At 33.5% G+C, this 25,232-nt stretch overlaps 1 long non-coding RNA gene and 1 pseudogene across 2 annotated transcripts in view; one reads left to right on the forward strand and one right to left on the reverse strand.

Moving 5' to 3' along the window:
* The window catches only part of LOC307196842, a 258,268-nt gene that overhangs the window by 150,608 nt on the left and 82,428 nt on the right, over positions 1-25,232 (reverse strand). The gene's annotated exons all lie outside the window — the stretch shown is intronic.
* LOC307196946 (serine/threonine-protein phosphatase 2A 56 kDa regulatory subunit gamma isoform-like) lies at positions 1,240-23,272 on the forward strand (annotated as a pseudogene). Its single transcript has 2 exons — positions 1,240-1,294; positions 22,628-23,272. The product of its transcript is annotated as a serine/threonine-protein phosphatase 2A 56 kDa regulatory subunit gamma isoform-like (transcript).

The following is a 25,232-nucleotide window of genomic DNA, read 5'->3' on the forward strand; positions in this document are numbered from 1 at the left end:
CATTTCAAAAAGAGTTATTTAGTCCGAATAAATGTTGATTTTCCTATATTTTTTCTAATCAGAGAAAGTATAGCCCAAATTATGTCCTGGGCTGAAGACTTGCAGTATTAGGAACATAATTTCAGAATTATAGTACCAAGATGAGATTTTACCATTTATCCTTGCATGTTTTCATTCAATCTTTTAGCATACATTCCTTCACCTTTGATTTTAATAAGCCATCAATTATAAGATATGCCATTACTTTATGAATCACTAATTAAGAAAAAAAACCTTGTGAATTCAAATCTGGCATACATTAACAATAAGCCCATGTAATAAATTAATTGGTTACACAATCCTTTCATTACATTAAGGTTTCTTTCATCTATTCAAAGGAATTTTGTAATTTTTAACTGTATTCAGTTTGCATTCCCTGGCATGGGACTGGTGATCATTTCCCATGTGTATGATAGTTAAACATTATCTGCTCGTGGGTATTTTCCTTTCTCAGTGGCCATAAAGCAGCTGGAGGTAGCTTTGCAGGACAATATGGAATAGCTGTCATTTTCCGCGGTGAAGACTATTTGTTTCGCTATTACCAATGTGATGCCCCACTGCTTTCTTTCTTTCCCTTTCTTTGAACACAATAACTTCTTGTTTCAGTGCTAAAGCAATTTGTAATCTTTGGAAGATTTAAATGGCAATTAAAATCAACACTTAAAGTGACAACAATGCACACAACTTGATTGAAGTGACAAAAACATGACCAGCTTTGATGGAGTTCTCGCATGCATAAGCAAGGACAACTGGCTCACACTTATTCCTTAGCCACTGTGACTGCAAGATGTCATTGACTGAAAAATAATGATCCATATTTCAGAGACAGCATAATGTGAAAAAAGAAGATCTTAAACAATATACTGTGATATTTGTTTAATTCCACAACATGCAAGAAACTATGCTGTTAGAAATTATGGAAGGAATGTACTTGTGGTCAAGACTTGTATAACCAAATCTTCTATGAGAACACAGAAAGTATGGTGGGGTGGAAAAAAAATATACTCAACAAATTGAAAGAAGATAAGCTTTGAAGCTGGGGAGACCAACACACACTTGAACAGGAAGATGTCAGTTCCTCTGAAGTTGAAAGAGACATAGAATTTGGATAAGTGAAGATGGTGAGGGAAAGATACTTAAAGCCAAAATCAGATTAGAGCAAAGATTTGGAGATGCAGAAACAGAAAGGATCCTCAAGGGATGGCGAGAGGGTTTATCTGGCTGGAGCTTAGCATGAGAGAAGGAATAACTGCAGGTGAGATTGAAATGGACTTTAAAGAGGGAGTATTCTTTAAAGCAGTCTGAGAAATCGAGATAAATCTTGAAGTTTTCTGAGGTCGCTAACATGTTCAGAACTGTTTTTCAGGAAACCAAACCTGTGCTGCTGACTCATATGAGCCAATATGAAAGTTTGACAGGGTCAGGATGGTGCATATAGATAGTCTCAACTATTTGTAAGCAAGTGGGGTATGGGGGGACAAAGAGAGGGTGTTGTTTTCCTCTATCCCTGTCCTCAATTGTCACAGATGGTCTCTCAGTAACAAAAGCAAGTTAGAATGAATCCCTTTCTACTACTCCTGAAAAAATACTACTCCTTGTATGAAACAATTGCTCCTAAACAGAGAAGAAGTCATACTTCTGGCAGAAGTGGCAAAACTCATAGTCGCATTGGACAGCAGCAGCTTGTGTAAAGGGAAATTAGTCAAAACCAATGGGGTTGATTCTGGTGATTTTTATACTTTCTATAAAAAAGCAAGCCCCACAAATCCCACCATCCCCAAACTACTTCTAACAAAGCAACCACAAAGTGTGCATGGAAAGTAGGATTAACTTGTTCACGCACATAAACTTGTTCATGCACATACTTATAACACATCTCTCAGACTCAAATGGTGCAAACTAAATCAACAAAGCACTACAACCATTTGGAAGCAAAGCAACAAACAGATTAGCAGCTGGAGAAACTGGAAAGAAGGTTTGAGGTAGTAAAGTGTTCTATTAAAACAATATGAAAATTAATGGGAACTGAGGTCAGATAATGGTTGTAGAAATATGAATGATGGAAGAGGTATTTTTAAAAGCTACTATAAGTAGCCCTGCCATATTCAGTAACTTAGCTCTCAGTGCATGTTTCTTTTGTTATGGGTTGAGGTGAAATTGTATGTTATGATAAAACTCATCCAGAATATAGTTGGGCTCTATTTCCCAGGAATGCAAAAAAAGTAATTTGGAAATTAAGAAATAGAAGAAAAAGAAGCAATAATGGTTTTCCTTTCCCAGGAGCTTAACAAAATGAAAAACTGGTGGGTTATTTGTTGTCCTCAACAAACACAAACTAGAAACAGAAAATCCCAAAATGAAACAAATACAGTCACTATGAAATTAATGGACTACTCATACCATTTCTCCATGTTACCATTGGATTCTGAAGCATCCAAATAACTTAAGATTTTTTTAAATGGATCTTTATTGGAGTATAATTGCTTCACAATACTGTTTTACTTTCTGTTGCACAACAAAGCGAACCAGCCATATGCATGTACGTGTCCCCATATACCCTCCCACTTGAGCCTCCCTTCCCTCCTTCCTATCCAACACCTCTAGGTCATCGCAAAGCACCAAGCTGATCTCCCTGTGCTATGCTGCCACTTCCCAGCAGCCAACTATTTTACCTTCGGTAGTGTATATATGTTGATTTATTCAAATTTCAGGGGACACGAAAATGAAAAGGTGCTCAACTTCATTTGTCATAGGACAGAAAATACTAAGTGTTGACACACATCTGGAGTAACAAGAACTTCCATACAATGCTCACACTCTTTGGAATACTGTAAAGCTATTTTAAAAAAACAACTAAATATATGAATACCATATGATACAATTCCATTCCTAGGTATGTACCCAAGAGAAATGTATATGCTTATAAATGTATAATTCATAATATCTGAAAACTGGATAAATACAGTGCTACAGAAATCATGGTTTACTCACAAAATGACATACTATTTAGCAAAGAGAATGAAAGATTACAACTTCATGAAAAAATTTAGATGAGCATCACACAGCATGGAGTAAAAGAAGTCACTGAGAAAAGTATCTATGATACAATTTATATTAAAAAAGTAGATAAAAAATACTTATGCTGCTGGAAGTCAGGAAAATAGCTCTCCTTGAGTCAGCAGTGAGTGGAAGGGGACTTCTGGGTGTTGGTAATGATTTAATTCTTATTTCTATCTGGTTGCACTGGTGTGTTAATTTTGCAAAAATTTAATTTGTATACTTACAGTATGTGCATTTTTCTGTATACATATATCACTTTTCATTAAAAAATTTAAAATTCTAAAATAAAATCTTTTTAGGGCTGTTACAATAGTAAAGTACCCTAAGACTGCTAATCTAATATTAGGGCTAAAATTAGATTTCAAACCTTTGGAATTTTTGTCTCTAGAACTACCAGGGAGTGTTAAAACAAACATATCTTGGTAGCCATTCCAAACATTCATCTCTTTGTTGAAAATTAATAAGCATGACATGGAAAAACCAAAAATATGGAAAACTGTATTTAAAGAGAAGCAGAACTGATGAATGGTAGCCTAGGGCCAGGCATATCGGAGACCTGCAGTACACGTTATCTCTTCTTAATAAGGTGAACCTGGGAGATCTTGCTGGAAGGGAGACAGTCATGAAAGTTGAGCTGACTCGCCAGGTGGCTTTGAAATTTAAAATATGCTCAAATAAATATCGGAAAGAGAGTGAGTTCACCTATGTCAAGCAACGCTGTGGATTACAAAAAGACAGGTATTGGGGGACAACACAAAAATAAATGATGTTAGAATAGACTGTACTACTAAATTTTGCTTCTCTCATTCAATGATTTAGGAGTCAGAGAGTTTTATTCATTACTTCCAATTGTACCATAGTTAATAGATCGGGGTTAAGATATTCATATGATTTCAATTTATTTGTCAAACTAGTTCTTTATTCAATCTAAAGCATAGAAAATTCTAAATTGTGCATAATTTTGAGTGGAAAGAAAATTATCTGCCACAATAAAAAGGAGTGTACTAGTTATTGTATTTCCAGTAAACTATTTTTTTTTTGATATGGATGTCCTGTTCCAGAATGTTGAAGTACAGATATAAATACTAGATGAGCACGAGTACTTCACCTGAAACCAAGAGTTAAGCTTTCATCAGTCTTTATCAGATGCTGGCATTCTCAACATCTCTTTGTCCAAGGATGGAGTTAGGACTAATTAACCCATAAATGACTACTTCTCCCTCCCTGCAAGAAATGAAGATTTATAATAAGATTGAAAAAAAGGCAGTACATCCTAATGTTTAAATTTTCCTTATTTTAGCCCATGAATATACACATAATATAAACATAATTAAAGCAACAAGAAAACAGTCCCGCCTTTCCCAAATAATGAGAAAAGAGGGAACATTTTGACTATAATGTGAAAAGAGGGACTATTATTGAGCTCAATTCTACAAAATTACTTAATAGAAAATTGTTATTAAAACACAGAGAATTAAAACATCCTTTTGTACCTAGTCAGTAGCAAAGGAGAATAAGTATTTAATAGTTGATTTATAACCTCATTTCACATTTTCCTTTTTACTTGCACCAGTTACTTGAACTATAAGTTCATTTTGTCATAAAGAAATGTGAATATAATCACATCCTAATTACATAGCTTTGGGTTATTTGTACAATTAAGTTATCTGTTACAAAGTTAATGAATGTTAATAATGCAATTCTCTTTGGTGACCTGATTGATATACTAACATTTATTGTGTACTGCAGTCATTAATTGAGGCATACTTATTGAATGAACACTGAACATTCTAATATATATATTTTTCTCCTCCAAATCACAGTCATTTATAACAATTTTGTTTTTAACCAGTCTCTCAATTTTTAAAGTTCTAAGTAAAAATAGAACAGTTAATGCTAACTCGTTTATCTTATTTTATATAAGAACACTTCGACTTCAATGTAAACTAGTCTCCCAAGATTTGGGAGAAAATGTGTCCTTTGTCCTAGATAGGGCCAAGCATGGAAAAGGGGATTAGCAAAAATGTGCCTCAAATACTAATGCCCTTGAAATGTGATATAGAGAAAACTGAAAATAATGGAGGAAAACCTTCTTTATGGTACAAGGTAAAAAAAACCAATTACGTGCACACAAAATTAACATTAAGCATTCCAACGACTGAGGAAAGTTTGTTGCCTTTATTTCTTGTGCTTAGATGCTGTCAGCAGTCATAAATCAAGTTAAGGTTTAGATCACTGTGTGTTAAATTATATTTATGCCCTTGTAAAGCTGTGCAATATTGTGCCTTGGGTAAGAAATCTTTAAACCACATGTTCTACCAAGTAACTGATGATGCTTACTTCCAAAATTCTATCTGCTTGCATTAGATACTTTAAACAAGGACCTTTAAAAGAGTCCATTTTAAAAAGACTATCCTTAAGATGCTTATTTGTATATGTCACCACAGATTTACACCTTCTTGTGATAACTTTGAAACTGTTATCCTATTTCTTCCAATGCCTTTTGATACCTAAGATTTCCATACTTAATTTTAGAACATACTCGGCAAAGTACAACATATGGTGCTAAGAAAAAAAAACAAAAACCTAGCATTGGTAGAACCGGAACTGACATATTAACGTTGTGACAAGACATGAAATAAAGTTGAAAGATGTAGTAATTATAACATAAAAGTTTTTTTCATCCGAAGTATCCACATAATTGAAGCAAATGTGAATTCTGCTTGTGAGAATTATCTCATTTTTCCACTTCAGTTAGCTGGTATAAAAATAATAATGACATTTTATATCCCCAAGCAATTAATACCTAAGCATAAATAATATACTAGTGTTGATTTTTACGGCCTTCTGTTTAGCACTGAAAATGCATGCCACTTAAATGGTTAAAAAGTATATTAATATAGAGTTGTAGCTATCGTTTTTATTTCTTAAAGTTCAAAATGCATCTTAAACTAATTCATTGTGAGTGTTGAGCACATAACAGCCCACACTGACTATTTCTTCTCTTACACACTTAGCATAAGGAGATTAAGTGAAAACATATCTCCCCTAGATATTATCTTTCTGGAATTGAATAAGGAATGGCTTTAAAGCAATCCTTATCCCCTCAAACACAGCAGCATTGTTTGTACAAGCTTACACCCAAGAATATTCCAAGAGTTCCAGCATTTCTGAAATTCTCTTACTTTTTTCATATTTATATTCATTTTATATGCAATTATAACTCAGCAAAAAAGAATTCTGCCTCTTGCTAACTTCACTCACAAAATACTAGTGAAGTTTTTACAAATGTCAAAATATATTCTTCATTTTTTATGAAGGTAAATCTAAAAAAAATGGATGATTTTTAATTGGCTACATTCATATCATCAGATTATCACTACATTAAGCAAATAAATGATAAAAATTTATAAAAATGAGACAAAATTCTTTCACTAGATCAATGGCATTACTGCCATTCTGGCAAAATGACTACAAACTATTGTTCAAAATATTCTATATATATATCAACATAGCTTTGCCTTAAAATGACATGCCTAGTTTTGAGTGGAAATTTCTTAGAATGGGAAAAAAGGTTGTGTTGGTTTCAATTTTAATTACTTTTCCAGCTTAGCTTAAGATGTTTATTCTTATTTCTTAGAAAACTATTACTTAGATAAACATGGTCCTTTTGGCTTATGGAAAGTATTGTAAAAATTAATAAACAGAAACCTCAATTGAATGGTGTTGGGAGACCAGAAAGAGGAACTCTCATATCCTGTGACAACAGCCAAGCCCAACATGAAGAAAGACTACCCTTTTTTCCTGGCAAGGATTCAGCCAATGAAAAGCCATGGACTCTGTTTACCATAGCCCTCCAACTTCCTTTTCCCCTCTGTAAAATGACCTCCTTCCCTTCCCCTGCAGGGACACACAAGTGGCTCACCATGGTTGCAGACCCTGAATTGCGACTCTCTGCTAATCCCAAACAAACCCATCTTTGCTGGAGAAATAACTGGCAGTCTATTTGTTTCAGGTCAACAGTGTATATGTTCAACTTGAAACTTTAACTTGACATGAGTGGAAAAGCCTGAGTATAAGAAAATTACATAAAATGTGTGAAAGGAACTCTTGAATTAAGTGACTTATGCAACTTTAATGTATAAGAAAAAATAAATTATTTTTAACCTATATATATACTTCAGAAAAGAAATTGTTATGATTGTTTTCATTGAGCTTGATACCAGATAGTCTCTTATAAAGTACCCAATAACAATGAGAGGATATCCTAATTATGAACACTTGGCAAGTTATTTTATGAAAATACATTAGAATTTAATACACAATCCTGAAGCCTCTTTCTCATCTTGCCTGAATTCAGTTCCACAACTTTCCAGTGTTACAGAGGTGAACTCTCCTCATGAAGATAATGCCCTGTGAGCTTAGGCCACAATTTGATAGCAAACTGTTTAAAAGACAAGATGAAAAATTGGAGATATAGCAAAGCAAATTTAATCCACAAAGGCAACGTAACAAATTCAATCCTAGAGGAGATTTTATAGATATGATGAACAGTGAACAATTAAGAAAACCACTTTTAGGAATTGTTTTTGGTCATTGCTCCTTTTTAATACTGAAAACAAGATGAGGTAGAAACTTAAATGTGTGTTACCATGATGTGCTATCAATCTCTCCTCAGACTATATTCATTAGATAATTTCCCACTCCCCAACAGTAAAACAAATATAAACATCAAAATAATACTTAAAACTCATACAGTTCAGTGTTTTTATATTTCTCTCTGTTTTAATATGATGGTTTCATCATTCACTAATGAAATTTAGCATTGAATGAACTGAAAAAGAATTTGAGAGATAGAAAAATATAAATATATGTCTACAATAATAAATGTTTATATTCAACATAAGAATTAAACATAAGAACATGAGAATAAGTGGTTCTGAGTCAAACAATAACATATTTATAGAGTGTGAGATAAGTATGAGTTATCCTCTTTTTTATAGATATGGATGTTGTATCCCAGAGTTGTTAAGCAACTTTCTCTACATTACATGGGCTCTAAGTGACGAAGCATATATTCAGTCTAGATATGGCTCCAAAGCCATATCTTTCCACCAAGTAGTCTGTTAAATTACATGCCAAATCTTGATTTTCAAAAATTAATAGAAATTTGAAATGAAATATATTTTATTTATGCTTTATTTTGACAAGATTTTATTATAACCATAAATAGTAAACAGTGGACAAAATTATTGGAAAGTATGAAAAATTCACATCTGAGAAATAATATAGAAATTCATTATCTCAAACTGTATCTATATGGATAAATTCAAGTAGCTAATCAAAAAAATCAATATTTATGTATACATCTACATCTATGTCTACATCTCTATCTATATTTATATCTATACCTCTATCTATATATCTATCTATCCAGTGAATTTAATAAGTATAACTAATCTTCAAACTGTAGCACTATTCACATAATGCAAATTGGAGTATGCAAAGTGAAAACAGAGTAGGGTATGTATGTACTTGTAATGTATGTATGTCTGTGAAAGAGAGCAGAGAGACAATATGTTAGTATAAGTAAGTGTGTAAACATTTTTCTGAAATCTATCCCTCTATCTCCATTTGAATGTGTTTCTAGTTCTGTAATATACTGATTGTATACTGTATATTACTGTATACAATCTGTATATAATACTGTATTATATACTGATCGTATACTGTATTACATTGGATGTTTAAACCAATGACAAGTTACTGACTTTGTTCAAACAATTAAGCTGGCTATGGTGCACACAGGAGTATCACAGGCAATATTTTGGTTACATCACAGTGCACTGATATGGTGAAGATGTTCTAAATTCATTATTTTAATGTTAAGTCAATTTTATATATGGAAACCATAAAACTAGTTAGAGTTTTGCAACTTATCAGGCATGTGGATCTATATTTCTTTGCTGTGTGTTGGGATGAGAAAGTACAAGTTGCCAAAGCACAGAAATCATTCACCAATCTCATTGAGAAAAGACAATTTCAATGATAATTTACTTAGACATCTGAAGAGATGTGAGAGATGTTTATAATATTTAGCACTGAATTTATTTATTGTTGATTTTTGTTACTGAGATTTTTACTTTATTAAAAAGAAATATATTTTAGAAAAGAGAGGCCAAACTATATATATTAATTGCCTAAAAATATGCTCAAGTATTTCTTCAGAAATTCATTTGGATACATAGTGGGTGGCTCCCCTTTCTTGCTTTGGAAAATTTTAACACTTTGAGATGTGAATTTATGTCTGATTCTTTTTTATTTTTTTACTTTATTTTTTTTTCAGGAGTTCCTGAAAATTACCCTGTCTTGATTTGAGACTTTGTTTACTGACAAAAATAATGAAAGGAACAAAATTTGACTCATTACCTTTTTTCTCATGGACAGTGCACAGTAACTTCACAAACATGTTCACTTTTGTAAAACAAAGTTACTATGTCTTTTAAAATTAATTTTCATAATTAAGGAACTTTAATAAGAATCCAAGGCCACATTTCTCTTTGGATCTAATTAAAACAGTATTTTATACAGTTGTGCCTGAATTTCTTTTCTTAACCAGCTAAACAGAAAAAAAAATTAAATTGCCCCCAATGTGGCTTTGCAAAGAGCTTCAGCAAATTTAATTAAGCCACCTTGAGTCTCCTTAAATTCAGTATAAGGCAACATGGATCAGCAGGAAAAAGGGCAAAACCATGAAGTGATCTCTGAAAGCCTGGGGTTCATTTTAATAGAGAAAGTTGACAACTGAAAATAAAAACCTCTGTCTTGCTTTGGAAATGCAAATTAATTCTTTCAAACTGTTAATCACTCAGGTTTTATGGTTCAGAAGTTATGGAAGCCCCTAGAAATGTAGGGTCACTTAAGTGATTTGTAAAGGTGAAGGAGTCCTCAAATTATGCACAACGTTTGTACTTAATTATATCAACAGAGCACATCATTTTTCTTGCATTAGCAAGAAAATGACTTCCCCCTTCCTAAAAATAACAAGTTCCAACCTTTACTTGTAAACCCATCTGAAATGGTACCTCCTTTCAAAATATTCCTTGACAGTCACATACAGCCTTTTGATTTTTCCTCTTCTCTGTATCCCAAAATACTGATTTCGGCTATGTGAAGTATTGCATTGAAATTATTTGTTTACATGTATCTTTGATGGAAAGGCATTGATGGAAAAAGTGTTTTTCCCACTTGCATGCCTCATTTTAATTATTTTATTTACTTATTTTTTTTCCAAAGAAGAGAAACTCACTAAAGTTATCCCACTTAAAGGGGTCTTATTTTAAGGTATCATTTGGGTCCTCAACAGTAATATGGTTCTATGACTGCCTGGGATTGTTTTCTGGATTTCTTGGTCAACAATGAGACTCAGATCCTTTGTTTCTACCTCTTGGCATCTGTTTCTGTCTCTGGGAACAGCATATAATGGTGAAGAATAAGTATGAAGTAAGCCAGACAGAGAAAGGCAAATATCATATGATATCACTTATGATACAAATTAACTTATTTACAAAATAGAAATAGACTCACAGACATAGAAAACAAACTTATGGTTACCAAGTGGGTAGTGGGGAGGGGGGAGATAAATTAGCAGTTTGCGATTAAAATATACACACTACTATATATAAAATAGATAACCACCAAGGACCTACTGTATAGCATGGGAACTCTACTCAATATCTTGTAATAGCCTATAATGAAAGAGAATATAAAAAAAGAATACATATATATTTATATATGTAAAACTGAATCACTTTGCTGTACACCCAAACTAACACAACTATATTTCAATGAAAATAAAGTAAAATAAAATGACAAATACGGGGAAAAAAAGAATAAGTGTGGGACCATGCAGACCTGTTTTTCTGTTAACTCAGTACTAGCATTTATTAGCTGTGTAACCACAAGCAAGTTACTTAAGTATGCTGAGCCCCGGATTTCTCATCTATAAAATGAAGATTAATAATGCCTACTCCTCAGGGTGCTTTGGAGGGCTGGATGTATATGGAGTGTGTGTGTGTGTATTGATATATATTTTTCAATAAATTATAGCCACTGACCACACATCTTTCTCCCTAGTGATTCCCAACTGTGAGTATTTGGGAATCTCCTGTAAGTCAACAGATTTTATAGAAAATAATATATTACCGTATGCAGAAAAGGTGGGATACTTTAACTTCAAAAATGACTTATTTTAACACAAATATTTTCTATAGTCAGGGATAGAGTACCCTTTATGTTTGACCAAGAATTTAGATAGTCTCTTTTCCTTTCTTTAGGCAACCAATTGTTCTTTTGCCTCCCAACAACCCTCTTCACTCTAAATGTCTTTACTCTCAGATGGAGATATACAGATATGATGCAAAAAGATTCTAAATGCAAATGATCAAATCAACACTCTTATAAAAGAAGAAAGGCAAGAGTTAACCACAATCTATTTCAAAAACACTGAATATTAATTGGTTATGCTATTTGAATATATTTGTCCTTCATATTCAGCCATTCTGAATTACTTTGCCCATTGTAAATATACAATTTAGGAAAAAGATTCCCTCTAAGTTTTAAATAGTATTTGGATTAAACATTGCTAGTTTATAATTTTAGTCATGATAGTAGATTCTAGAGTAGAATGGCCACTGTTATTTATTTCTAGGATAGCATCTATACGCCCACTGCAGCGGCCTGCTCTGTACTGTTTGTGGGTCTCTGCGCAGTTATGTTATGCTGAGGATCTTGCTGCGTCTTTTGTGAGCAAGTATAACATATTATTGGGATCCCTTTCCTATCCATTTTACAGGATAATACAGTCCTTAATATCTCCCATGAGAAAGGAAGCTTAGATCTTCTTTCCAAGATTTCTAGTACATGCAATTATCTTTATATACCACAGTTTATAGCCACATTTCATCCCAAGATTAAAAGAGGAGTATTGAATTCACATCTATAAAAGCCATCTTATGTCACATTAAGAATGTACATGGAAATCATCTCTTGTTTTTTTTCCCCCCTAAATCCTTAAGGTGTTCCACACAAAAAGAGTAAACCAGAAAACTAAACATAAGCAAGCAACTTCATGCATGTTGAGGTTCTTCATAAGAATCACAGAAGGTGCTTGTTAGAAAAGCACCTCACTGCCCTCACCCATAAATAATAAGAATTGGTAGGATGCGGCCATGTAGCCGAAAAAACACTTGCGCTGATTGTAAGGACTGTTAAATTTTTAAAGCCACTGTTCTTTCCAATAGCTTGATGACTAAACGCATTTGAATGTGGTTCAAGGTACATTATTTCTTTAGTCACTCTAAGTTACAGCAGATCTCCAGAGCATGGGCTTAAAAGTATGTGATTTTATGTGTATGTTTTGAGGAAGGGAGTAAGTGGTGCTTATCCAACATGGAGTCATAGTATGAACAGAATGTTCATTAAGGTAAGAAAATATCAGTATAGGGGAAAAGAAATTCTAATGTATAGGGAAAAAAAATCTTAGCCCTCCTGAACACCAACTCTGCTTGATTTAGTAGGATGGTCTGGATTCAGATTTATAATTGCATTGATAAGGCACAATAGGCTGTACTCAGCACCAAAGACAGCTATTGAAAAGACAGGATGGAAGACAGAAAACATCATGGCACATCCTGAAATGTCACAACAGGAGTCTTCTGAAACCTGAGCCCATTTCGTGATGCTCAAGTCAATCGGAATTTGGGATGTGCTTGGACATGAGAAATGGGGTTGAGTGTGTGTTTACAAATCCAACACAGGACTCTGGAAACCCTTTAGTGTTTAAACCTGTTTAGTCATGTAGCCCAACAGGTGTCCACGATGGGCCCTTAACACAGTCTGTGAAATACAGACAACTCTCCACCCTTTAAGTATCTGGGTCTCATCAGTGTTGGTTCTTAGGACTTAATACACAATCATGGCCACCAGGTGCAATGTCAGGTGTGTATTCCTTAACTGGAGTTTCACTGATCTTGAATCTGGTATATAGGTGTGCTCCTAATAATCTCTTGGATTCACATTACAAGGTGAATGGACCAAGACTGAAAGCTTATGGTATCCCTGAGTCTAGAGAAAACCTTTAGAACCACCTGTTACCCCTTCCATTCTACCCCAAAGCCGAATGTTTATCTATATCTTCCCTACTGATAACATAAATACAATATAAAGATAACAAGTCTTCAAAAGGGAGGTTGAAAATAGTTGCATTTTCTAAAATGGAGAAGGCAGTAAGTCCCGTTTATGTTTTTTAACAAAGAACCTAGAATCTTATGTAATGCCGTACATGAATGAACCAACCTTGTTGACAGTGAATTAAACCTGCACTTTGTGAAACAGACAGCAACCTTAATAGCCAAGCATTGGTTAGTATAATTTTAGAAGTAGTTAAGTCGTGATTCAGCTATCAAAATAAACAGATTTGTGTCATGTGTAACTTTATTTTATCAACCTGTAAACAAATAAGCAAACAAAAAATAAAAACATATTTATAGAAGCAGTTTATTCAGGGATAGTTAACAGTACTTCCTAAATCACAGCAAATGTACTTAGCTTTTTTATTTTTTTGCAAATAATAATTTTCCAGGTTTTCAATATTAAGTGTACCACCTCAGAAGTATAGTGATTTTTAAAAGTAACCTTATCAGATAATAACTTGAATAGTTCATACATATGGGTGAAGAAAAAAGAACATTCTCTCCAGCTGAACAGTTAATATGTATCTAAATATCCAAGATTCTTAGGGAAGCTGTAGGATTTATTTAGTAATGATTATGTTTTAGCTTTCTAACTTAGTGAAATTCAATCATTTAAATATAACATTTATTTGTTTTCAATCTGACTATTATTATACTATTAGATTTATTTCAAGCCCAGAAATGTAATATCAACTTGATCTTCTTTTTATAGGAAGGAAAGAGATTTGTCCCTGCCAATTCCAGTAGCTCAAATTAATTTCTCGCAGCCGGGAGGGGGAAAGATCTAATGAGAATTTTATTAATTCAGGGTCCACCCAGATCCAAACTACTTGGGAATGAAGGGTGGCAGAGTAGATTTAGATGAGATCTGTAGTCCAAAAGTCAGAACTTGAACTCTGACTTAACGACTAATGACTGGTTTTATGTAATTCATTTAACCTCTGAGACCCTCCATTTTCAAGAACCACTATTACTAGATGATCTAATAATCCCAAGTCGAAAAATGCCATGTTATACTCAAACAGTGGCATACTTCATGCAGTTCTGAATTGTATGATGTGTGTGTGCTATATGATGCTTTACAAACAGGCAAATCATACTGTTTTATCTATATGTGAGCTTTGAGTGTTCCAGCCAACATTTAATGCCAATCTTATTTGGATATAATAACACTTTAAAAGGGCGGGGGGAGTCAGTTTGAAGAATTACAATTTCTTGAATAGAATGATTACTCACAAGCAAAAACTGGAATTATAAACATCATCGTTTCATCAGAAAATTTTAGTTTTTATTTTATTAATTCATTACCTATGGGAAAAACAAATAGCCACTTAAAATCATTAACCTTTAAGTTTGTTAGCATCAATCTATATATTTTTCCTTCACTCTGTCAAAGATTTTGCATAAGCGCACTCCCTTATATATATCACTTGCTCAAAAATCCCTGTCTTGGATTTGCTACTAATAAGGCCAATATAAAGCACTTTTTGCGTTTTCCTTTAGTATTTGCTTTACAATTTTGAAAGTTTTCCAGCATGCCAAAAATTGGAAAGAATTATACAATAATCTAAGTACCTACCACTAAATTCAACAATTAAATGCATGTTTCCATATTTGCTCTCTCCTTCCATCCATCCAGCCATCCAGCCATCCAGCCATTAATTTATCAATCATCTTGCTAAATCATTTGAAAGTAAGAAGTGTGATACCTCCAGCTCTGTTCTTTCTTAAGATTGTTTTGGCTATTCAGGTATTTTTGTGTTTCTATACAAATTTTTTAATTAATTTTTATTGGAGTATAGTTGCTTTACAATGTTGTGTTAGTTTATACAACTTTTAAAATTGTATAACTTTTAAAATTATTTATTCTAGTTCTGTGAAAAACGTCACTGGTATTTTGAAAGGGATTGCATTGAATCTGTAGATTGCCTTGGGTAGTATGGTTATTTTAACAATATCAATTCTTTCAAACCATGAATAAGGTGTATCTTTCTATCAGTTTATATCATCTTCAGTTTCTTTCATTAGCATCTTATGGTTTTCAGAGTACAGGTATTTTATCTCCTTAGGTAGGTGTATTCCTAGGCATTTTAGTCTTCTAATAGTTTTTTTTAGTGTATTGAAATTCAACAGATTTCTGTATATTAATTTTTTATCCTGAAATCACTGAATTCATTGATGAGCTGTAGTATTTTCCTGATGCTGTCTTAGGATTTTCTATGTATAGCATGTCATCTGCAAACAGTGACAGTTTTACTTCTTCCTTTCTAATTTGGATTCCTTTTTATTTCTTTTTCTTCTCTGGTTGCTGTGGCTAGAACTTCCAATACTATACTGAATAAGATGGGCAAGAGTGGGCATCCTTATCTTGTTCCTGATCTTAGAGGAGATGCTTTCAGGTTTTCACCAGTGAGTATGACATTACCTGTGGGTTTGTTATAAGTGGTCTTTATTATGTTGAGGTATGTTCCCTCTACACCCACTTTCTGGAGAGTTTCTACATAAATGAATGTTGAATTTTGTTAAAAGCTTTTTCTGCATCTATTGAGATGATCATACATTTTTTATTCTTCAATTTGTTAATGTGATGTTCTACACTGATTGATTTGCAGGTATTGAACCATGCTTGCATCCCTGGGTTAAATGCACTTGATCATGTTATATGATTCTTTCGATGTATTGTTAGGCTTGGTTTGCTAATATTTTGTTGAGGATTTTTGCATCTATGTTCATCAGTGATATTGGCCTGTAATCTTTCTTTTTGTGATATTTTTGTCTGGTTTTAGTATCAGGGTGATGCTGGCCTCATAGAAGGAGTTCCGAAGTGTTCCTTCCTCTTCAAATTTTTGGAATAACTTGAGAAGGATAATAGTTTAGGACACGTTATAGAAGCTTAATTTTTGGAGTTTCCTATCCAGAATAAGAAATAAAGAAAGAAGGCATGGCTTCAAACCAAGCCCTGGCACATACTCAACTTTCATCTATTTATGTCAAAAAGGTACATCTTCACAACTCTGTCATAATGAGCTGTGGCAGTCATGGGAACATTTTCAGCTCTTGTTTTAATTTTATTCAAAATATACACATGAGCTATTGACATTTGGTGGCTGTGTCAAATGCTTAAGAACGGGGTAAAGAGGAAGCATCAAAGAGTTTCGAGTCTAAGGGTGGGGAGAAGAGAGGGAAATCAACAAAATATGCTTATGCAGATGCTGTGGGAAGTTCATCATTTGGATTTGAGTTTTCTACATGGGTGTATATACAAGTACTGACATTTATGAAATAATAGGAATTAATCCAACTACAAATAAAATTAGGGAATTCTAACCGTGTTTACTAATTGCTGGATATAGAAATTATTCCAGCATTTTCATCTCACTTTCCTGTGAGACTCTTGCTTATCCCCTTCTCCTTCCTGAATAGGGAAAATATCAATTTTCTATACTCTTTCTCCAAACTTTCTGAGTTGAAATTAATACCTTTGGTTATGTGATAATTTAGAAAGTTGAAAATATCAATACTGGAAATTCATAATTAATTAGTAATTAATAACTTCAATCATTAACTGAGAGCAAGTTTTGGTTTCAGTGTCACCCAACAAATCTGTGGACATGCTTGACATTGCTGTACAATCATTTGGGGATTAAAAAAAAAGAAGACATTGACTAAACCCACAGAGAATACATTTCTAAAACATAAATAAGTAATCTAGCCTTCAGAAAACAACATATTCCTATTAGAGTCCAATAGAAGTCAACAATTTCAACAGATTAGGTCTTTCTACTGCTGTAGGAAATGCAAGGGACAATATGTTGATCACCTTTTTTTTCTCTAGGAATTCAGCATACAACGTCCTAGATACTAACCTGTTTTCATGTTTCCCTTGCAGTATACGATTTATTCACGATTTGTACTATCAACCAGAATAGTTATATCATTTTTCAGAATTTTTTCTGATATTTCTTATCTTTCCTTTAATGGCTGATTCCTTTACAGTATCTTAAACTTTTTTTTTTTTTTTGGTTGACATGGTGGTGTTGAACTGCTGCAATCTCAGCAGTGCCTCAGTTAATGATACCCTTCAGCTCAAAAATACTTCATTTCTCTCCTAATCCTTTACTTGGAATTGCATGTTTTTAGTCCCCAAGCCTCTTAGGCAAGAGAAGGAAAAATGCTGTTTTCAACAATGCATTTCAAACATAAGGGTTAGAGAGAGAGGAAGAGCTGCACACTTAGAACAAGATGCCATCATACAACACAATAAATGTAAACATTTATATCTCCTCCTCCCTCCCCCAAAATCATAATACAGGTAGGTGAGATAGAAAAGCACACCAAACGAAACAGCACTAACGTATCTCAGCTACAAAAGTAAAACACTACCTTTGATGTGAATATTTGTGTGCAGTGATTTCACTCATAGACACATGGAATTAGTACTGTAAGAATGTCCTCACATATATATGCTGACCGTTACCTTGCATTTGTGTGACATGATTTGGCAGCATGACTATATCTATAATTTCTCTTATATCTAAATAATATTTTTGATATTTGTAAATAGTTCTGGTGATGTTATTAATTTCTGTTATAGTCTATCATCAGTTGAAACTAACAAAAAATACAAATATTTCTTAGGCACTACCAACTGAAATTATGAATTTATGAGATCTCAAGCTGAATCACTAATAATAAAGCAACATATCTTGGTTGGTACCTATACAAATGTAAAATACTTTAAGTTGTGAAGATTTTAAGACTAGTCTTCTCTATGCAAAGATGAAATCCTAACTAAATTTATATTTACTGGTCAATTTAAACTCAACTGTAGAAAATAACCTCTTTATTAAAAGGAGAAAATTAATATATTTAATATGTTTTATGTATAATCAATATACAGTATATCAGAAAACCCTTTCCAGCAGATCAAAAGGCAAGTATAGAGATGTTTTTATAAAGACAGGTTGGAGTTCATTGTGTGTTCCAATGTATTGTCTCTAATTTTTAATGGAATGATTTAGAATTCTAAAGGAAGGATAGCTCCACTTAAAACTGACAACAATGTTTTCAAACAAATATTGCATATTTGCCTTGCATCAGTGTAGGACTAAGCATCTTACATCTATTATTTCATTGCATGCTCTCATAAGTGTCTGAAAATGTATGAGAATCAGAATAATATTTTACATTACTTACTTGAATCTAGCAAAACAATTTCCCTTTTTATTCAATTGCTTTTCTCAAAAGGCTTGAGACAAAAGTCAGAAGTGATGATTTATGCTAATTTCATCATTGAGTACAGCTGAGACTGAGAAATACTTTAATGAATAAAATGTCAAAAGTGTATTATTTGGCCTGACATATTTGAATTTAGAGTCTATGCGCACTGAATTATTTAGATAATTTCAAGATTCTATTCCATATCTTGCCTAGCAATAAAAAATATTTGATAATAATGTTGACCATCATGTGATCAACACAGTGGGAGGTCTTATGTGGTGAGTATTGAGGCACGTAATTAAAACAAAATATGTCAGACTTACTTCCAAATCCTTGCAATAATTTAACATTCCAACTTTGTATTTCTACATTTCATGATAATGCACTAAGTATACTTTCCTTCAAATGTTTCCTTTTACATAAATATTTTGTGGAACAGCATAACTTCTCCCATTTTTTCTAAGTCTTCTGGTATTTGGAGAAAATTCTATTTATATAAAATTCATTTCAGTAGTTATTAAATGGAATACCTGCTATATGAGAAATACATGTTTCAGGACTGAGAAGATAATTAGGACAAGCCAGCTATCCATAAGGATTATAAAGCAGTGATCAACTCTGTTTAGAGGAAAATAAAGAATTCTGTCCATATTGTGAGGATTGGTGTTTCTAGGAGTATGCATTTCACAGATATCCTTATTAGCTCTGTATTTTTCTTTCATGTGTGCATAATTGTACAACACAGTCTTACAATCATGCATTTAAAAAATATAGCCCTTTATAAAGTTTTCAATCTAGTAAGTCAGACCATTAACAGAAGTCCCAGCACTGCTTAAAGAGGCAGTCATAAATCTCAAATTTAAAGTCTTTATTTTATTACCCCAGTGGAATAAAACTAGAAAGGGAAAATAAAATCATTTCCTCAAGTTCCACAGAGGTGTGATGCACAGCATTTCGGAAGTTCTATGAGGTCTTCCAAAGCCAAGTGTAATTAAATGTAGAAAGCTGGAGATTGCTCTATGAAAAGAAAAAATGGGACAACTTGCATGTTCTTATTAAAATCATAAAGTTTACCTCTAACCTGTATCCTTCAGGTGGCAAAATTATTATGACTTTCATGCACTATGTTCTTCTTCCTGATAACTTTTCAAATTTTGAGATGCTAGGACAAATTATCTTTACTGACTAAGCAGATATTCTGGGATGATTTTGTAAAGGTCCAGCAGTAAAGGCTCATATGAGCCACACCTAGCATGAAACTGTTTTTTTCAAGTCTAGTTGTGCCCGGTGGGCTAGCATATTATATCATTTAGACCATGACTAGAGGATTAAAACAAGTGTGTTGAGCAACAGAAAGTAGTATAAACACCCATGAACTGAAAAGCACTTTCTCACAAAAACATTTTACCTAATACAGAAAAAGAAATAAAAGAAAACACATTAGCTTTCAGCCACTGTGGTGCCTTGTGAAAACATAGCTGGCTCAATGTTAATTTAAACCTAATTTTATTGTCAATGTTACAAATATACAAAAATTATGACTGAATTTGTATTAAATGAATAGAAACCAGGGCCACAAATACAAGTGGGGAATTTACAGAATACAGTTGTTGCCAAAATATACATAAAGAGTAGAATGCTTATATTTCGAGCAAAGAAAAGAAGGATAACATATAAAAAAAATCAACTCAAAATGGATTCACGATATAAGCCTAAGACTTGAAACTGTAAAACTCCTAGAAGAAAAAAGAGGCAAGATCTCCTTGACATTGTTCTTGGCAGTGATTGTTTTCAATGACAATAAAAGCACATGCAGCAGAAGCAAAAATAAACAAGTAGGACTATATCAAACCTAGAAGTTTTTGCACAGGAAACAATCAACAAAATGAAAAGGCAACCAAAGGAACGAGAGAAAATATTTACAAACTGTATGTACAATAAGAGGTTAATATCCAAGATATAAAAGGAACTCATAACACTCAATGGCAAAAGAACAAATAACCCAATTACAAAATGAGCAAAGGACCTGAATAGACATTTTTCTAAAGAGGGCATACAGACAGCCAACAGGTATATAAAAAGATGCTCAGTATCACTAATCATCAGGGAAATGCAAATTATAACCACAACGAGATATCACCTCACATCTCTTGGGATGGATATTTATCAAAATGTCGAAGATAGCAAATGTTGAGGATGAGGAGAAAAGGGAAGCCTTATATACTGCTGGTGGAATTATAAACTGGTACAGCCATTATGGCAAACTGTACGGAAGTTTCTCAAAAAATTAAAACTATAACTACCATATGTTTCAGCAATACTACTTCTCAGGGTATATTCAAAGGAAAAATAAAATCACTATCTCAAAGAAATACGTGCATTCACATATTCATTGCAGCATCATTCACAGTACCCAAGATGTGGAAATAACCTAAGTGTCCCTTGACAGATGAATGGATAAAGAAAATGGGAGGTATGTGTATACATACACACACACACACACACACACACACACACACACACACATATGTATATACCTATAATGGAATATTATTCAGTCTTAAAAAGAAGGAAATCCTGCCATTTGCAATAACATGAATGGAGATTGAGGACATTATGCTAAGTGAAATAAGCCAGACACAGAAAGACAAATACTGCATGACCTTACTTACGTGTGGAATATAAAAAAGTCAAACTCATAGCAACAGAGAGTAAATGGTGGTTATCAGAGACAGTGGGCAGGGAGGAATAGGTGGAATAGAAGGGATATTTTAGGCAAACTATTCTGTATAATACTATAATGGTAGAAACATGACAATATATATATATATCAAAACCCATAGAACCGTAGAACACAAAGAGTAAACCACAGACTTTAGTTAATAATAATGTTTTAATATTGGTTCATCAATATTGAACATAAGATTTTGCACAGCAAGAAAAAAAAACAAAACAAAAAGACAACATATGAACTGGGAGAAAATATTTGCAAATGATGAAACTGACAAAGGCTTAATTTTCAAAATATACAAAAAGCTCATACAACTCAATAACAAAAAGAAACAACCCAATTGAAAAATGTGCAGAATACCTAAATACATATTCCTCCAAAGAAGACAAACAGATGGCCAATAGGCACATGAAAAGATGCTCATCATCACTAATTATTAGAGAAACACAAACTCAAACTACAATGAGGTACCATCTCATACCAGTCAGAATGGCCACCATTAAAAAGTCTACAAGTAATAAATGTTGGAGAAGGTGTATAGAAAAGGGAACCCTCTTACACTGTTGGTGAGAATGTAAATTGGTGCAGCCACAATGGAGAACAGTATGGAGGCTCCTTGTAAAACTAAAAATAGTTACCATATAATCCAGCAATCCCAATCCTGGGCATAGACCCAGACAAAACTATAATTCAAAAAGTTACATGCACCTCTATGTTCATAGCAGCACTATTCACAACAGCCAAGACATGGAACAACCTAAATGTCCACCAACAGATGAATGGATAAAGATGTGGCACATATATCCAATGGAATATTACTCAGCCATGAAAAAGAATGAAATAATGCCATTTGCATCAACATGGGTAGACCTAGAGATTATCATACTAAGCAGAGTAAGTCAGAAAGAGAAAGACAAATACCATATAATATCAGTTATACATGGAATCTAAAATACAACACAAATGACATATCTATTAAACAGAAACAACAAATGAACATATCTATTAAACAGAAACAGCTCGCAGACATAGAGGACGACTTGTGGTTGCCAAGGGGCATGGAGGGTGGGGTAAGGAAGGACTGGGAATTTGAGATTAGCAGATACAAACTAGTATAAATAGGATGGACAAACAACAAGGTCCTACTGTATAGCACAGGATACTATATTCATTATCCTGTGATAAACCATGATGGAAAAGAATATGAAAAAGAATATGTGTGTGTGTGTGTGTGTGTGTGTGTGTATAACAATCTCTTTGCTGTACAGCAGAAATTAACACAACATTGTAAATCAACTATATTTCAATAAAATATTAAAAAAAGGATTTGCCTTACCACTGAAAGAAGAGCACAAGATTTTCTTATTGAAGATGTTATTAACTTTGGAAAAAGTGAAGTCTCTGATCGTTTACCATCCTCAGCTGGCACACTGTGTCGTTCAGTTTTTAGAAAAGGACAGCACCCTCACTGAACCAGTGGTGATGGCACTTCTCAAGCACTGGCCAAAGACTCACAGTCTAAAAGAAGTAATGTTCTTAAATGAATTAGAAGAGATTCTAGATGTCATTGAACTGTCAAGAGTTTGTGAAGATCATTAAGCGTTTAGCCAAGTGTGTCTCTAGCCCCCACTTCCAGGTGGCAGAGTAAGTGCCATATTGCTGGAATAACGAGTACATCATGAGTCTAATCAGTGACAATGCAGCAAAGATTCTGCCCATCATGTTTCCATCCTTGTACCACAACTGAAAGACCCACTGGAACAAGACAAGGCGTGGCTTGATATATCAATACAACACGCTGAAACTCTTCATGGAGATGAACCAAAAACTATTTGATGACTGCACCCAGCAGTTTAAAGCAGAGAAACTGAGAGAGAAGCTAAAAATGAAAGAATGAGAAGAAGCATGGGTTAAAATAGAAAACCTAGCGAAAGCAAACCCCCAGGTACTAAAAAAGAGAGAAACATGAAAACGTCTATCGTGTAACTTGAATGTTTTTATGAGATCGGAATGTGGCTCCATCGTGGGAGGGGATGGAAATCAATATCACTAACATTGTGTATGAAACTATCTGCAATAAAAATACTTTTCAACTTTAAAAAATATTGATTGAACAAACATATCACTCTAATGTAAGATAATAATAATAGGGGGAAATGTATGGGAGGGAAGAGGGGGCATATGAGAATTCTCAGTACTTTCTCCTCGATTTTTCTATAAAACTAAAACTGTTTTAAAAATGGCTACTAAGTTTTTAAACAGTTAGGAATCCTAGGCTCCAAGAGCTTTAAGATAGTAGACAAACACTGAAAGAAAGCCACTGGATTTTTAAAGAAAAGAAAGTCATTATTAGGTGATTGATTGAGGTGTTTTTGTACAAGTGATGGGGCAGAAGTTGGTTCATGAGAATGGGAAAGAATTTAAGCCATAAAAGAGAGAGAAGGATGTCCAAGACACAAAAAAGAACATAAAATTCATCATTAAAATCATTTAATTATGGTGATTTATTTTTATCCTTACAAAGAAATAGACTTAGCCTCAAAATAAATCTGAATTTCAACAAAACTCTGTCCTACTTTTAGTCCCAATCTACTGGAATAGAATGGATCAACAAAGTATTTTGTTCACTGTCCTTCCTCAGAATAGATGCGGTACAAACATCTCAAAGAATATATTTTTGGAATATTAGAACACCCTCTTTTTGTTTTGTTCTATCTTGTTTTTTCTTGAATGAATGGGAAAGAATATGGAGGGGGACATACATATATAAACACTGGTCATTTATTGAAAAAACTGTTTAAATACACGTAATTCTTTATCTTACAACTTAATAGCTGAATTTGAAAAAAACATGTTTCTTTGCCTACTCTTAGCTATTCTGTGCAGTCTGTACATTCAGCCATTTAAAATGTCATTTTAATTCACATAAGAATGAGTAGGTAATGTGGCCAGGGAATTCTTACATAATACTATTATTTCAATATCACAATCCTCTCTGGACACGATTGGAAAGTGATGCAACAGAAATTGAGGAGCTAGAGAGACAAAGTAACAGTGGCGGTTACCAGGGCTGTTCACTCCCCAGGGAAGGAAAAGCTAGGCGAAAGCACACATGCATACACACTCAAACGTATGCATGTACATGCACACACAACAAGATAACTTTCTGTACATAAAGCGGAAAGAAAGCAGGATGAATACTATTGTCAATTCCAAGATTGTTCTGCATTCAACTTGCAAATATTTCACAATCCAAGCAAAATCTGACAATAGGATAGGATGTCGCCTTTTAAAACACTTTCACTGGTTTCACTTTGAACTCCTGTCAACAATGGTTACTTACAGGGAAACATTTTCTTCCAAATTCAATTTCCATTGAGTGATCAAAAAGACATTTTTAAAGCAAGTAGGATGCAGGGATAAAGGTCAGGAGGAGGGTTGAAAGAGCCTAGTTTGCACTGTATCTCTTTTCATTCTCTCCTTCAAAGGGAAACAATAATGGGTGACCTTTCCCCAGCGAAGGACCTAAGGAATCTGCAACCTCATGTATATTAGTGAAATATTGTTGATTTCTTTTGGAACTTGGTGATGGCCACATGTGTGAGTTAGAGAGAAATAGTTTCCTAGACACCTATGTGGGTAAGATTAGTGATACTTAGGCTCTATATTAATGTTCTTCAGAATCCATTGCCCAAATAGTTTTCTTCTCTGTCCTACTACCCACTATACACATGAATCTGCAAGGGACCAAATACACACTGAGTAATTGAGTAACACAGACTTTAGTTAAATGTGTAGCTTCTACATAGAGGAAAAGTTTGAAATCAATATATGTAACATAGATTCTTAGTATGTTTAATCTAGATTAAATATGGAACTAAATCAATATATATGGAATATAGTTTTTATACATATATTAGTATTTATTT

Source organism: Stenella coeruleoalba (assembly GCF_951394435.1).
Source record: "Stenella coeruleoalba genome assembly, chromosome: 14".
Lineage (NCBI taxonomy): Eukaryota > Metazoa > Chordata > Mammalia > Artiodactyla > Delphinidae > Stenella > Stenella coeruleoalba.